At 41.1% G+C, this 16129-nt stretch overlaps 1 protein-coding gene and 1 non-coding gene across 2 annotated transcripts in view; one reads left to right on the top strand and one right to left on the bottom strand.

Annotated features, from left to right (window-relative positions):
• Positions 1-16129, bottom strand: part of LOC135709876 (zinc finger protein 37-like) — a 218554-nt gene that overhangs the window by 162434 nt on the left and 39991 nt on the right. The window lies entirely within an intron of this gene.
• On the top strand, positions 12490-12595 carry LOC135709957 (U6 spliceosomal RNA). Its single transcript, XR_010518383.1, has one exon. It is a non-coding gene; the product is annotated as a U6 spliceosomal RNA (small nuclear RNA).

Raw genomic sequence — 16129 nt, 5'->3', positions numbered from 1 at the left:
ACTCCCTCCATAGAGGACCAGAGATCACACAGAACTGACAGATGCGTATAAGAGTGTGTGCGTCGCGCCATCAACTTGGGGATCTGTTTCGTTCGGTATCATCATCACAGATTTGCTCTATTGAGACGAGCAGAGGTACCTACCGGGAACTTCAATCGGGATTCGACGAGGCGAGACGTAGGATGGCGGAGCCAGGAACCAGTTGAAAGACCAGTGAATCATGGGTCAATTTAGATACGCGCAGTGAGTTGACAACATCGCCACCGTGGTCGTTGTCGTCGTCGTCGTCGTCGTCGGCGTTGTAGCTTGAGCTCAACCAATGACCGACAGACGAGCACAGACGGAGGACGGTAGGCAAAACGATCACAGCCCATGATCATCATCATCATCGTTGTCGCCGTCGTCAGCAGCAGCAGCAGCATCAGCTAACAACCAACAGCCAGAACTCGAGAGTCCAATGTGGTCATACCCGGTTGGAAGCGGGGGAGAGATAGCGTAATACGATACGAAACCCGAATAAAATTCCCACGTCTCTTTGGGTACATAAATATTTATGCACTTGATAGTGTGTGTAGGTATGTGGAGGAACAGTTCTGTATGGGGAGTTTTCGGAGAAGTATTGGAATTTTGAGGTGAGCGGTTTGTTGATTTAAAGTAAATTTGATTTTGTTGTTGATGGGCATACAATAGTCGTTGCTCACCGTTTAACAACACAGTTCAGAAAGTGAGTCCGCTTGTTCCATTCCTTGACAAGTTGGAGATTCCTTGCTAATATGAGCAAGGGGCCTCAGACAGCCTAGGCAGTAAAGGTACGGTATTGCCAAGCCGGAGATGGCAGTTCGATTCCCGGTCCGGGTTGTGCTTCCCGGGGTTCAGAATTAGTAAACTTCCAAGGGAAAGATGAAGTACTTTCTGAGTAGTATATTGAGAATATTCTTGGGCTCGTAATATGACTCAACTTCCAGAGGGTGATGAGTTTATCGACTTTTTAAAAGATGATTCCTAAGGCACACATAATTTTTCAACTGATTTAACCTTCCGGGATAGCTTCATAAAAATGGTAGTTGAACGTTCAGAGTATGTCCCGTAGATGTTCAGCGAGCTTCCAGTGCTGTTGTGTATTTTTCAGGGAGACAACTAGGGGCACGTCCCTCACGTTCCATGAATTACTCATGAATAAGTCTGAATTGTTCTTCAGGAAGCATTCAAGCGGTGCTCTTCAATAAACTAGCTTTCCTTTTTTAAGAGGTTTTGGATATTTGCACTAATTAAAAAACTGTCCATAATTTAATGTTATTAAAATTCCTTTTAAAGCTCAATCTAGGAACTTTCCAAAGAGTCTTCAACATTATCTTTATAAATTCATTTGGAAGGTTGTCTGAGATTTGGCATGACTCTCACTTCGTGGCCCGCACAATTCGCCTGAACGACTCATGACGCTGCTAACCGCATCTACAAGTAGCTTTAAGTACTGTTCGGGATCCCCGTTGCCCTGCTAAAATCTGGTGGAAACTTATTTCCAATCTCATTTGAGCTGTGACTCAAAAAAGTCGTTCGAACAGTTCTTGAAATGTCTGTTAGAATAATGCTAGAATTTCGATAATCATTTATTTATTTAAATTCCCATTATGGATTTCTTGAAGAAGCACCGATCCGATTCGTCACCAAATTCTACTCGATACTGCTGCCGTCTACGTTAGAGATTCCCGCAAGGACTTTCGCAAGGACTTTCACAAGTTCTGAGTGCTCTTGAATACTGGATCGATGGTCAACATTATTATCGAAGACTGCGATCGGTGGATTTGGTTGGGAAAACCAAGGATGATGTACACGTTTCTGGGGGTTTCTGGTAACACTTGGAAGCATTAGAATGTTCAGTATATGAACTTCATATTTGCATTGCCGATGCTTCTTGCTGTATATAAGCAATTTGAATGCATATCTGTTGTAAATTAGCATGCAAAAAGCTATGCAAATATTCATTGCCAGATCTCAGCATTTAGAATGCACAATAGCCACAAATCAGCACTGCCAATGTTTTTGGTTTTGTTGATGTTGTAAATTGCATTCAACTTGTTTGAAAAATGCTTTCCTATGGCTAGAACATCGAAGAAAAGGTGACCGGACAATACCCATAAATATGTTAGCCATAGGGATGGCTACCATACGTACGATTTCCATACAGATGATTGCCAGAATAGACGATAGCCATAATTTAGTTGCATTAGATTATTTTTAAATCCAATTAAAATGCTCACAAATCATTTGCTCTTGACTAATACTTTACGTCACGAGCTGTTCTTTGACAGATAACATCTGACAGTTGGCTTCTTCTCAATATCATAAGCTGTTCTTTATCGGATAAAATATTTTGAAAATTCCTCACAAATTATGTTTCTCTTGGAGTTGACGCCTTATTTATATCATGAGCTGTTCTTAGAAAGTTAAATTAGTTTCAAAAATTCAATTGAAATTCATACAACTAATTTTTCTCTTAGAGCTGACTCCTCCTGAGAGATCAAAGAGATGATCACCGACACGCTCATATACCGTCGATGTGTTTGAAACAGTTCTATCGATTTTCACCGCACTCAAGTTGTTATCTATCTTATAAGACATTTATAGGTATAAAGAAAATGATAAGTTGGCTCTGTAAAGTTTATTCGATTGAGCCTGTACAAATAAAGTAATTAACAAAAAAAAAGTTCTTATCTGAAAGTAGGAATCATGAGCGTGTCGGTGATCATCTCTTTTTTGCCAGTGGTAGCGGGGAAGATACCCCTCCCCATCCCTCTCCAACGGGGGAGTTTGGTAAAAGAGAGATGAGCAAACCGATTTGTACCTTCATTCATAAAAGTTGTCCTAGCTCGCTTTCTACTCTCTATATGCAATTTTCACATTGCCGTACTCTAACGGAACTATCTATTCAATACTTTCATCTCCTCATCTATCGTATAAAAAATACCACTCAAGTCTGTTATTTAAAATTGACATCTTCAAATATGTAAATCGTTGACTTCACGCATAAGTAATATAAAACAAATTGTAAAAGTGAAAAATTCAATTGAAATGCTCTCAAATCAGTTCTCCCTTGCTTATACCATGAGTTGTTCTTTAACAGACATTTTTATATGATAAATCCAATTGAAAATATCACAAATTATTTATCTCTTGGAGTTGATTCCTTCTGTGACAGATGCATCTTTTGAAACATTCAATTCAAATGTTCTCAAATAATTTCTCTTATGAAGGTTGACTCTTTCTTTCAATCATGAGCTGTTCTTTGAAAGATTAGTTTATTATTTAAAAAAACAATTGAAATACAGTAACGACCCGATCTTGTCAGCTCTTTTACGCATCAGACTTTCATTTCAAGCCACATGTGAAAAGGGCATACAAGCTTTTTGTAAACAAAGCTTTGTAGGCCCTTTTCTCGCCATCCGAGGGTCACCCACGCAAAACAACAACATCATCGGGAAGGGGAAAGCTTCCCCTACCCGCTAATGTTAATGGTTTGCGTTGATGCCATATGGGTGGCGTGAAAAGGGCATAAGAATGTTTGTTTACAAAAAGCTTGTATGCCCTTTTCACATGTTGTTCTTGATTTGTCAATTGTTCCACATAATCGTATTTTCAAATCTTTTTCTTTTCATTCATCTACAAGATGGATGTTTAAGATAAACTTTGGTACAATGAAACAACTGAAAAAGCGCATGGGTTACGTAGAATATAAGAACAGATTTTCAAAAAGGGGACTAGAAAAATCGGTTAAATACTGTACTCACAAATAGTTTTTCTTTTGTAGCTGACTCCTTCTTTATATCATGAGCTGTTCTTTGGCAGATACAATCTCTTAGGAACATTCAATTGAAATGATCACAAATCACTTATCTCTTTGAGAAACTTTTAGTGAATATTCAAAGAAACGATCGAAAAAAAAATCGGATGTCACATCCAAAGGAAGCCAGAAAAGCTTCGGAAAATGGAAGTAAATTCCGGAAGTAGCCGGTTCTAGGGGAAACCAGAAGAAGTTCGGAAAAACCTTCGAATAAAAGTCGAAAACCTATGGCTTATGGACACACTTCCAGAAGAAGACGGAAGGAACTTCCTAAAAACACTGGCAGACACTTCCTAAGGTAGATTTCAAGATTTTTATGCAGAAATTCGGAAGCCAGAGCACCTATGGAACAGTCAGAAGAAACAAGGACATAATTCCGGAAGAAAGAGATTGCTGGGGGATGTTCTAATGATCCAGCAAATTTTTCTGATATTCATAAAACATCCCTGAAGACCTCGCAATGTCCCTGAAGTTTTCGGGACATTCCTGAAATGCACTTAGAAATATTCCATAATTCCACGGAATTCCTTAAAAGTTCTTGACATTTTCTTGAAGTTAATTTGGCTGTTTTAGAGTTCTCTGAACATCCTCCAGGTACTCGGAACTTCCCTGATTATAATGAGACTACCTGAATATTTATAATCATATATGAGTGTATCTGGACTTTCTTGAACATTACGATATTTCTTAAGTGCTCGCACATTTTTTTTTTGAATTTATTGTATCATTAGCATTGAAGATCTCTGATCTTCCCGATTTTCAAAATTTTAATTCTTGGCACTGCCATTAAAAAGAACGGAGTTTCCCATAAAATGTTCTCAAAATGTTCTAATGTTCATATAACTTCCCTTACGTTTCCTAAATTTGTGAAACATGAAGCTCAGGCATCTCGGAAATCCTTTAAAATATCAACATTTCCTTGAAATAAACTGATCTGTTTTGATGTTCACGGAGCTCTCCTAATTATCTGAAACAAATTCAACTTTCCTGAAAACCATTTAATTTCCCTGAAGTTCTTTGAACTAGTGAAGTTTTCAAAATAGATCTGATGTTTTCGTAAGTTCACTGGACTTTCCTGAAATTTTCGGGTTTTGGAATTTGAACAGAAGTTAATGAAACTATCTTCTGTTTAGGCACCGAATGTTGGAGCGGATTTTCGAATTTATGGCAAACATCCATTATGGCCAACGTATATTATAACTAACATCCACATTCGAAAATAGCTTCATGGCTAATGTCCATTATGGCAACCATATGTATGGCAAACGTTTGTATGGCTAATGGGGTGTCATTGAAAAGAGATGGGAAAAAATATTAAGATTGGTTCATACAACCGGAATTGCAAGTGATGTAGTGAAATCATTGTATCCATGTACAATAATTTCCTCGATAATGGAGGAAATGGCTCAAACGTTAAACTTTGGATCTAAGATTGGGCTCATCGCTAAAAATCTGCTATTTATCAATTTTATCTAGATGAACACACGTCATTGGGACGGTACTAATGGATATTTTGGTCGCCATTGAAAATTTAGTCGATTGCTGAATTTATGTATGGGCCCAAATTAGGGGCATTTAGGCCGACATTACATCCATTTCCCCTAAAGGGTATCCACATCAAATTGCATCACGAAATAAAAAACGTAGTAGAAAATTACCCATTGGGTATTTTCTCTTGAAATTTTGGGTAGAAGTAGTTTAGAGTGTATTGTTTACACTGTATTTTTCTGGGGTGAGACGTGCTGTCAAATCAGCCTACTGATCATTCTTGTATGAAATTGGAACGTTTGGAACCAGTTTAATGCGAGGTAGGCGACGATTGTTCGTATTTGACAGCCACCTCCCCCCCTTGGTGTTTTTATCGCTGTCAGTTTTTCGAAAGTTGGAAAAAATGGCATCACCCGAAAAGCAACGTCGCGAATTGATTTTGTGCAAGCACCTGGAAATTCCTCAACTCTTTCATCGGGACATCGGAAAACAACTCGGAATCGTGCAGTCAACGGTGAGTTGTGTGATTAAACGTTACTGCGAAATTCTGAGCATCGAACGGAAGGAGAAATGCGGTCAGAAAGGATTTTTTATTAGTGATCAGGATCACAAGCTTGTCGTGAAAGCGTTTAAGCGGAATCCCAATGCTTCGGTCAGGGATGTGGCCAAAAAGTTTAATCTGTCCAAATCTTTCGTTCAGAGAGCCAAGGACCGGGAGGGACTGCATACGTACAAAGTGCAGAAGGCTCCAAATCATGACGAACGGCAAAATACGGTGGGAAAGTCACGGGCCCGGAAACTGTACACCCAGATGCTGACGAAGCCTCATTGTCTCATGATGGATGATGAGACTTACGTCAAGGCGGACTTACGGCAGCTTCCGAGGCTACTGTTCTTCACCGCACATCACAAGTTTGATGTTCCAGAGGAAGTAAGGAAGCAGAAACTTTCAAAGTTTGCCAAGAAATACATGATTTGGCAAGCGATCTGCTCATGTGACAAACGGAGTGCGCCGTTCGAGACAACCAGGACTGTAAATGGGGAGAGCTACCTCACGGAGTGTTTACAGAAGCGTCTGCTTACTCTGTTGAAGCAACACGAAGGCCCTACGGTTTTCTGGCCGGATCTAGCTTCGTGCCACTCCAGGACAACATTCAAATGTTGTCCTGGAGTGGTACGATGCCAACGCGGTCACTTTCGACCCCAATGCACAGGAACTAAGGCCCAACGAAAAAATATTGGGCTAATATGAAGCAGGCACTACGGAAGCATCGCAAGGAGGTCAAATCTGAGGAAGACATGAAGAAAAAGTGGGTTTCCGTATATTGAAAAATGTCAAAGACGCCAGTTTGAAAAAAAAAATGCAAGGTCCAAAATGGCCGAATTCAAGCAAACATGCGAATGATTTCCCATAGCAAACAATTATGCAATGTTTCATGCAAACCGGAGAAGGTCGTGTTTTTCCGATTCCTCATTTGGCGTGGAACTGCTCACTTCTGAAAAACTTCCAGAACGTCCAGAACAACATGGAAGTTTTAAGTTCCGATAGCTGCAGGGCAGTTCCATAGGTTTCAAGTAAATTTCGAAAACTGCAGTCAAGATCAAAGAGGTTTAGGGCAGCTACATTATGTTCTGGAAAATTACAAGAACTTTACTGAAGTTGCAAAACCTTAAGTTGAGTTTGAACATTTTAATGGAACTTAAGTCACTTTGAGCAGTTCTCGAGGAAAAACTTGGGATCTTCCGGGAAAATCCGAGAGCATCAGTTAAATTTCGAGTACCTTATGTCAGTTCCATTACAATCAGGAAAATAGTGAGAACCTCCAAGAAGTTCTAAAAATGTATGATAGTCTGGAGAATATCAGAAAAGTTTGGAGAACAAGAAAAATTCTGACTTCAGGAATCTTCGAGAATTTCAAGGTGTTTCCATCAGTTTCGGGGAAACTGCAGAGCTCCTGCGATATCAAGTGAAGAAAATTTCTGAAAAGTCAAGATAAATTGAGGAAAATTGTGAATACCTTAAAGAATTTCCAAGATCCTAAGGGAAGAAGCTATGTTTAGAAATTTTCAAGGGAGCTAAAGGGCTGTCACATTATCTTCAGTATCGTCCAGACTTTTGGACTGACTTAAGATGCTGTTGCAAGTTAGTTGCGATAACTATAGGACAGCACCATGAGCGTCAGTAAAAATTTTGAGAATCTGTAAGAAGTTCCAGGAGTCTCAGGGAAGCCTGAATTTTTTTTTTTTTTGAAGCATTTGGCATTTTTTGGAAATTTCACAGAAGTCCACAGATTTTCTGGGAAGCTTAAAGATGTTTAGGGTTTCCGTAATTGTCAGTACCAAAACCTTAAGGAATATTGCAAAAAAATATGACAGATATTCGTGAATATCAGGAAATATCACAGAACTTCAGGGCAGTTCATTTAACTGTAAGGAAAATGCAGGAACATCATAAAACTCTAGTGCAGTGTTTTTAAATCTATGGGTCGCGACCCACCGGTGGTTCGTAGGCTGCCCTCAGGTGGGTCGCATAAATTCAGACATTTTGGTCTGCATTTTTTTAAATTTCGTGCGAAAATTATCTGAGTTCGAAATCCAAATATTGGCTGTTTTGGGGTTTTCAAAGCCACTTTTTTGATAGTTTGGAAGTTTATGGCTTAATGTGTTACTACACGATTTTTTGAACAGATTTACACGATTACACCCTTCAATCAGTAAACTCCCCAGCCCCATCTACGTGGATTGCTCCGGAACCCTTTTCCCGAACTTCATTTAGCTCACTTGCACCCGCACTCAGCCACGACAGCACTCGTTCGGACAAAACAGTGCAGATGAAGAGTAGCATGGATGGATCCCAAGCCACAGCATCCACACAATTGCTGAACTCAACAACGTCTCACACACTCACCCACCTCTCTCCCTCTCTCAGTCATACGCAACACTCAAAAAATCCCCCTCATCCTTCCCTACCCACGTGTTCACGACCCCTCCATCGGGTAGGCATTCCAAGGGTCCGGGAATTTTTGGGCTCTTGTCGTCGTCGTCGTTCGTTCACAGGTATGTATGCGGTCGTCGCAGAGTAGCAGAGCCACTTCTGGAAAACGAAAACTGAACGGCTTCCCACCCTCACATTTCTCTCGTCGTTCTTTGAGTCGTCTCGTCTCGCCCCGTGTCGTCCCGTCTCGACTCTAGACTCTATACAGAAGGTTGCCTTCACACGGTCCGCCTGAAGAAGGCAGCTCTCATATTACCGTACATAAGTGGAATTTTATACACTTGAACATTTATAACAACATCAACAGCGTGTTGAGCTTTTTCACGTCCCTTTGCCTCCTCCCCTCCACCAATCGTCCAGAGTTGTGTTCCTCTCTATGCAGACCCCTAAATGAATATTAATTTAGGATTTCACATTGGAGGAGGATTTTATTTATTTTCCCTTTCCCAGCACCCTACTGGCAATAATGGGTGGAATTGGCTTTTGCTCCATATTCGGACCGGACCAATTTGTTGATTTGCCCTAGGATTGCATTAGCGCTGAGTCATTCCCAAATCACCTGGACGACGGACCTGGAGCGCGTGTTCTAAGCCGTCCATTTTCACCTGCTTCATTGATTGACCTTTCCCCGATGGAAACTGACCTCAAAATTAAGCATTCAAGATTCATCAAAATCACGACAAAGAAGATGACGGGGACGGCGTCGGTCGGCGGCAAGGACTCGCCGATTTGCGATATTGCTGGCGGTGGCGGCGGCTGTCGATTCACAGGTACTTGAGCGCGTCATTAATCGTGTGAACAAGTGCTCCAAAGAGAAGAAGCACACATCACTAAAAAAAAGGCTGCTGTTTCTGCTGCTTCTGATGCTGCTGCTGCCAACGCCGCCATGTTCGTCGATGGCCTTTCAGTTATTCGGCGGACAAAGTACTTTTCTTCCAATCAAGACCTCAAGATGCTCACTTTTCTGTTGAGAGGGCTGCTGATTTTCGTGTGCGAAAGTGGAATCGGGCGGGTGCGGTGTTTTGATGATGGTGGGGTGCGAGAGGTCCACTCGCCGTTGTTTGGGGTCTTCTTGATGGGTCGTATTTTTTTGTATACCGACATATCGGTAGGTAATGACTGATGGATCTTGAGTGAATGGCGGTGACTCATAGAGGCTGGAATTCCGGTGTGACTTTAGCAGGATTTGAGTACCAAGGATCGATTGGGAGCTCAACACAGTAATCACCAAACCGTCATCGTTGTCGCTCACTTTCACTAGAAACTCACCCATAACCGCCGAAGGCGGCGATTGACCAACCGACGACGACCGAGGGTACGTTGCGTACCCTTAATTAAGCGGAAATGAAGCGCACCATTCAATTCACGCGCTTATCAGCTAACGACATCGGAAATCAATAAAGCAGCCGAACCGAGCTCGCCCCCCGAAGCAAAGAAAGATCCACAGCCATCGCAGCGCAGCGGGTTGGGACCCTCGAACGGCGAAAGACTAATTAATTCACGATACTAATTTCAGCCTCGCCACTTCTGATTACGGTGGTGGGACCAAAGTTCCCATGGCATTGCTCTGTTCGCGAGAACTAGTCCACTGCCGCCGGGACCCCGAGTTGCTTCTTCTCCGCACATCCGCACGTAGATCGCAGTCGCAGAAGCATCGGAGCAGGAGACAAACATCTAATCGGGCTTCGGAATGAAGGAAAAAAGCAAGATTTAAATCTGCCGTATAAAAATCAACAATCGCCCGTTGCTAATGGCCGTGCGAGGGACCGACCATCGTCTTCGTCGTTGAACGTTTTACGACAACCTGTGTCGTCAGAATGTGACCGGCGCGCATAGATTGTGACGACTGGGACACGGGGCGGGGAAGTCGGGGCGGAAAGGCTCCTTCGAGCATTTCCTGGAACTGACCACGAACGAAGAAACGAAAGACAACGACTGGATGCTGGGTGTCATTATTTCTTCACTGCCTGTTGAAGTTGGAGGTGGTGGCGTCGTCGTAGCCGTCTTGGTCGTTGAATCGGTGATCGCTTGCGGCGGTGGAAATGGTGTGCTTATGCTAAGCTAGCGAGAGTCACTTGGGAGCAGTGTGTGAGAGATAGGTGGATTGTTGTACCTGCAAGCAAGTTGAAGGCGGAAAACGACAGGTCTGCGGTATACCGACCAACCCGACTGATCGGACCGGTGCGCATCCGTAGCTTCCAGCGGTGTGCTGTGTCGAAGGAAACATGAATGATTGGTTCTGAGGGCCGGATGGGGTCCAATGGATCGACGATGGGTGGGGAAACTTCCCGTGCGTGATCCGCTGGGTGTGGGATAATTGATTGGCGATCAGCATGGACAGGTGGGGGGTGGGTGGTTTTGGTGAATTTTCCGATGTAGTGCTGATCTTGAAAATCTAGAAAATTAAGCGCTAGCAATACCTTATGATGTGACTAGCTGATTCGATTAGCTGGTTCTCCGATTACGTAACCGGAAACTTGTGTGGGGTAGATAATTTGGCAGTTCTGTGCACTTAGACTTGTTGTTTTGGCTTACCTGCAAAGTAAAAGAGAAGAAATGTTATTAATGACCGTTCACATTAAATTAGATTTTTTTTAATTTTGTATCCTAAAGAAGATCAATTGTTTCAATTTGACATTTTGCAATGCATGCATTTGACATGCAATATTATGAAACTATTTTGTATGTTGGATTGAACTAATACGGTTTAACCTCACATGCATGGAAGATCGATATATCTAGATAGAGCTGGAATTAGGGCGCAACAGCTTTTGTAAACAATGACTTCAAACATTCGTAACTAGAACGGTTTTTCTGAAGTTCACTAACTTAATCATAACTTTTGAGAAACTTTTTTCTTGGATATTTTTAAATGCTTTAAAGCCCGATTCAAAGTAAATTTGGACGCATTCAAGTGATCATAACTCAAGAATTAAACAGCATACACGGTTGATCGAAACGTCAAACAAAAGGGTATTTATTCAGCTTTCAAACGATATATAACAAGTTACTACATTTCTCCGTTTCGAACGAACTGTCGCACTTTACTTGTGATCGATGCCATCATGATCTGCACATTCGCTTGTGACACTGTACCGGCGAACTTATTCCACTTTAAACGCATTTGTTGTGCATTTGTCACTTCTTTACCGCATCCTCGAAGTTTTCGCTTGACAATTGCCCAATATTTTTTTATCGGTCTGAACTCAGGCCAATTCGGAGGATTAATCTCTTTGGCGACGAAATTAACATTGTTTGCAGCATACCATTCTAGTACTTCCTTAGAGTCCATCTGGCTAGATCCGATCAAAACATAACGTTGGTCTTGTGTTGCCGAATGAAGTGTAAAATCCGCTTTTTCAGACACTCTTTAATGTAAACCTTCGACGCATTGTGTGAGATGTGATGAAAACCTTGGTTTTAAGGCCACAACTGCAGATTCCTTGCCAAATCATTAGTTTCCGAGCAAACTTATTAGCAAAAACAAACTTATACCTCGACCAGTTGCTAGGTAAAATTTTCGTCCGGGAATTTGTTTATAATCGATTTTGACATGTTCCGTCATCCATTAAAACACAGTCATCAAATTTCGTCAAAACTCGTTCGTATAGTAATCGTGCTCGCTTTTAGGCCACTAAATGTTGTTTCAGGGAGCGATTCGGATGTTTACTGGCACAAAAAGACTTATATCCTTTTCTTGAAAGGATTAATGCACGGTGGAAAAGTTGGAATCGTATTTCTTTGCCAAATCACGTATGAAGACACCAGGGTTGCTTTTCACGTACCTCAACACCTTTCTCCGCAGCTCTTTGTCCCTAGTGCTACTTTTATGATAGATGCGCTTTTTGTCTATCCACACTCAGAGTATCCTTGTAACGTTTGATTACAAGACTCACCGTTGACTTTGGGAATTTTAACACTTTTGCTATTTTTGAGGCAAACCACGAAGGGTTCTCTAGATGTTTATGAACAATTTTTTTTTTTCCTCAAGTTCCATGATCCGTAATTTCAGGATGCGTCGATTAATCGAGAAAAACTTTTCACCAATTTTTTCGTCAATGAAACATCAACAAATGCCTGTCAAACGTTTTTGTTCCAACCACCAGGGGCGCGGTGGTGTATTAAACCGTTTTACTTTGAATCGAGGTTTATGATGATGACATTATTGTTTTACTTCCAATGTAGAATACAACTTGCATTGGACCGATACAGAGGAGATAAGCATGGCCCTGCCCAAAGATGACACGCAAAATCGTTAAGCGTTCCACATTTTTTAAAACGGTCTTAGACTTTTATTATCATTGTTCTTGATTTCTTGATTTTATGGAGTGTGATTGGTAATAGGGATGCAGTTTCTGGCCAGGAGATAGTGAAATCTATATGGATGTATCGTAAGCGGTAAACTTCTAAGAACGATTGATTTTAAGCTTATGAAACATAAGGAGGCTGGCTTATTACAAATCATTCGGATGAGATCTTTGCAGTTATTCGTTTGAATTTAATTCAATCAAATAACGACTCAAAAAAATGAGGTTCTCATCTAGCTTGTGGTTGCCACTGTTGCTTACTGAATAGAAGATCGTCTGCTTAAGACGTGTTTATCGGAAATCCATATCAAATCCTTCTCAAGAGCAGTGTTTGTCGTTGTCTGTGAGGTCGCCACCAGGATCGAAACCTAGAGGCAACAAGTTGAGCGGGAACTTGATCCTAATTTGTGTCCTAGTGGCGACCAATTTTGCTTATTGAGCAGAAAATTAAGGGTTCAATCTCCTTCACATTATAGAGTTTTAGAGTGAATCGAATTTATTCTTGAAATAAGATAAAGCGTATTGAAATTCGGTTGGTGGAACGAGAACTTAAAAGAGACGATATTCGAGTTTTAGGAAAGACGCGTTGATTGGAAATCTATAATAAATCCTTCTCAAGAATAGTTTTTATTGTAGTAACGTTGAACAGGAACTTGGTGGTAATTGTTTTGTGACATAAGGAGCTCGATGGCCTTGTGGTGACCGATTTTGCTTACTGAGCAGAACATTATGTGTTCAATCCTTCACCTTATACGGTATGCGTGATAATGTTTGCACCATCGTACAAATAAAGTTTCCGTTTCACCTGTGCATACAATGCCTTGGTTTACTTTGCATGCACGTAGCCTATAGCTCATACCGTAGTAGGCTGTGTATAAAAGAAAATGATTCACTTAGTTCACAAAAAGACATTTCAATCGCCGTGGGAGTGTCCCGGTGGACCGTCAAAAGGGTTTTAGACCGAGAAAAAAAGGACAACTATCCACGAAGGTGGCCACAGGTCGTCCGAGGTCAGCTCGGGTTCCGAGGGTTATCGCTGCTATCAAAAGGAAGATTCGGGTGAATCCAGTGCGTTCAATAAGGAAAATGGCAAAGGAACACGGGATCAGTGACATTACGGCACGGAAGATCGTAAAGGAAGATTGCGGGGCGAAGTCGAGGGCACGGAAAAAAACTCACATGATTACCAACCGCATCCGAGAGCTACGAGTCGAACGACGCAAGAAAATCTTGAACTTCCTTAAGCGAAAAAATCCGGTAATCCTGTTCACTGACGAGAGTATGTTTACCATCGAACCCGCATCAAATTAAAGAACCGACTGGTATATTAGTTCTCTTCCAGTAAAAGATGTGGCTGACGAGCACAAGAACGTGTGTCTGACCAAGCATTCTGCTAGCGTTATGGTGTTTGGATTGATGGCTTCCGATGGCAAAAAAAAATGGACCCGGTGTTCATTCCAGAAGGCGACAAGGTCAACACGGAGATCTACATCGGGATTTTAAGTAAGTATGTTCTTCCGTGGATCAAAGAACAGTACGGTCCGAAGCCAAATGTTGTATTTCAACAAGATGGGGCTCCGTGCCACACCTCGAACCGCACTTTCCGTTCTGGGCGAAGGATATGTGGCCGCCATCCAGCCCCGATCTTAATCTGCTGGATTACTCAAAATGGCACGTCATGAAGGCCAAGGCCTGTTCTAAACGCCACCCGAGTACAGAAAGCCTCAGACAAACATTGACCCAGACCTGGAGAGAAATGGATCCAGACTACATTATTAGAACCTGCCATGCATTCCGGAAGCGTGTGGAGGCCGCAATTGCAGCAAGTGGAAATTCGATCCATGATTAACATAGTTTAAGACCTTGAGAAACATCCCTCATTTGAAAAAAAAAAAAAAAAAACTCGAAATTTTTGAGATTTTTTTTTTAATTTTTACATTGCTCAATGGTGCAAACATTATCACGCATACGGTACAACTTTCTTTCATAATATGATGTAAAGCGTAACAAAATTCGGTTGGAGAGCCGGGTACGTAAAGAAAGTAATATTTGAGATTTAGGTAAGACGTTTTGATCGGAAATCCATCGCAAATCCTTCTCAAGAGTAGTTGTTGTCGTCGTCGGTTAGGTCACCGCCGGCATCGAAACGTAGAAACAACAAGTTGAACGGAAACTTGATCATAATTGTTTTGTAATATAAGGAGCTGGGTGGCCTGGTGGTGACCGATATTGCTTACTGAGCAGAAGTCCGTGGGTTCAAACCCAAGCTTCTTCGCGATATTTAGTGAATTGTTAGGACAGCAATTCTGCACCTCGTTTACAGCAGAGGCATTTTTTTTTCTTTTTCTTTTTATTATAGTCACTTTAACGCTCTTGGGTCATTCGTGACTTGTCTGGGGGTGAGATTTGAACTCGTGACTTTGGCGTGAGAAGAGGTATGGATGCTAACCACTACGCCGAGGTCACCCACTACACAGAGGTGTTCTCGGCTTTCATTAAAGAGAGTATTACGTCAACATATTCCTACCCATTCTTTTCTTGACCAACATTCCAACGTAGCCGGCGCTGGTATTGCTAGTTTTAGATCCCCGGTATTTACACATTGAGGAAGATCGCTAGCCCCAAGCAACATCTATTGGTTCTCTGTGTAATTACAGCTGATCTGGAAATAACAGAGTTGAATCCACGGGCGGTCAACCGTACTCATGCTCATGCTCATTATAGGCAATTTAATCCTGATAACTTATCAGAAGTCTGATGTTCCGAAATTCCACATTCCATGTTCAATTTTCTCATATTCTCGTGTACTTTTGGTAACTCTGTAGGTCTATAGCATTTTCATCAACCCGAAACATTCCTCGACCACATCGGAAATTGAACCCAACCGCCTCCAGCATGGTCTTGCTTTGTATCTACGCTTTTACCGACTAAGCTATGGTCTATAGGATCTCTAGGATACTTTGGTGTGTTAAGTCATTTTAAACTTTTTATTTTCGGCGCGAAAAATTTTGGAACAATTTATCAAAAATCCAAGAAAAACAGATTTTTCTTTAGATTTCTGAAAAAATTTAAACGTAAATTTTTTTTGCTATCGGTTCCTGAAAAAATGGACTCTCAGCAAAACCGAAAGATCGATGATTTGTGTTTTTTGGATTTAAACTTTATGCCATGATGACTTACAAATCATGTTTTTCCACGTTATTTTTTAATTGAAAAATAAGAAAAAAGTGTTTTTTATTAAATTTTTTATATCTTTTTCCAAAATTAAAAAAAAAAATTAAAATGATATTAAGGGGAAGTTCACCGCTCTGAAAATTAATTACGCATTGATTTTTCGAAAAATATCGAGCAAAAATATGAAAAATATTAACAAAATATGTTTTTTAATTTTTTTTCTTAACAAGATTCACATGCAAACACATTTTTCGTAAGTAATCATGTCATAAAAATGGACTCCAAAACCACAAAACATCAACCTTTTGGTTTTGTAGAGGGTCCCAT

This window comes from Ochlerotatus camptorhynchus, unplaced genomic scaffold (assembly GCF_037179485.1).
Source record: "Ochlerotatus camptorhynchus isolate MF236.1 unplaced genomic scaffold, CSIRO-AGI_Acam_v1.1 ptg000367l, whole genome shotgun sequence".
NCBI classification, from domain to species: domain Eukaryota; kingdom Metazoa; phylum Arthropoda; class Insecta; order Diptera; family Culicidae; genus Ochlerotatus; species Ochlerotatus camptorhynchus.
Note: the sequence above shows the minus strand (reverse complement) of the source record. Positions and strands in the feature narration are given on the sequence as shown.